Source organism: Squalius cephalus (assembly GCF_949319135.1).
Source record: "Squalius cephalus genome assembly, chromosome: 18".
In the NCBI taxonomy this organism is placed as follows: Eukaryota; Metazoa; Chordata; class Actinopteri; order Cypriniformes; family Leuciscidae; genus Squalius; species Squalius cephalus.
In genome coordinates, this window is record NC_137139.1 from 32,292,401 (window position 1) to 32,293,324 (window position 924).

General features: G+C 32.1%; 1 protein-coding gene across 3 annotated transcripts in view; it reads left to right on the forward strand.

Moving 5' to 3' along the window:
* Positions 1–924, forward strand: part of LOC307146181 (uncharacterized protein) — a 154,208-nt gene extending 153,284 nt beyond the window's left edge. For all 3 annotated transcript variants that reach the window (XR_013819058.1, XR_013819059.1, XM_079850058.1), the window contains exon 3: positions 1–924. This exon is cut by the window's left edge. The gene's annotated coding sequence lies outside the window, so the exon portion shown is untranslated.

Below are 924 nucleotides of genomic sequence, written 5' to 3' on the forward strand. Positions count from 1 at the left end.
AAATCTGATATGTTACACATTGCTCTTTGTATTGTTGTAAAATAACAATAACAAAATTATAAATATATGTATTAATAAAGAACCCTCTGTTAATTGCCAGGTATCCCCATTTCTTAAGTAAAAATCAGACTATGCACACATCTGATCTGGGGCCGGTTGCATAAAAATAGCCCTTATGTTAAGACTGTGTTGAGTCAAGGGACAATCAGTATTGCTTTCTAGTATAAAATTAGATCAATCTACGTTTTTATATAACTGACTTAAAACAGTTATGAACAGTCTTAAAGAAAAAATGTGATGACTAAGTTGTAAGACTAGTCTTAACCGTTTATGCAACCAGCCCCTGTTCTGTGTTTTAGTAGCAAAGAGAGGAAATGCGCTACAGATCGGGGTTTCCCTCTGTCATGATGTTAGCAGCAAACACTGAATCATAAGCTATACACTGAGGTCTGAGGCAAAACAATCTGACGTTTGACACTAAACTTCGCAAGAATATATATAAAAGTATATATAGGCTATAATGCTCCATTTATTCATTACTGTTTATTCTGATTATTTAAAAAAAAAAAAAAAAAAGTTAAAAAAAAAAGAATATATTCCAACATTCACTTAAACACACAAAGTTCTGTAAGCTTTCACACAAGTATTATGGTCCTGCATTAATAATTCAGTTTGTTTGCGCCCCTAAAAATAGTTTAGCAGAATCCGCCACTGGCTTCTAGTCATTGTGTTTCTCTATCAGAACAACTGCACACAACACACCTCTGAGTGCCACAAACAGAAGAAATTCAGAAGTTTACATGTCTTTAATTCAAGAAGTGTTAAAGATATCTTCATATCCTCTTAGATTCTTGTTCTTATGAAACCTTTTTTTTTTTTTTTTTTTGGGAATCTTCTTTAAGGTTCTATATTTAATCTCATAGA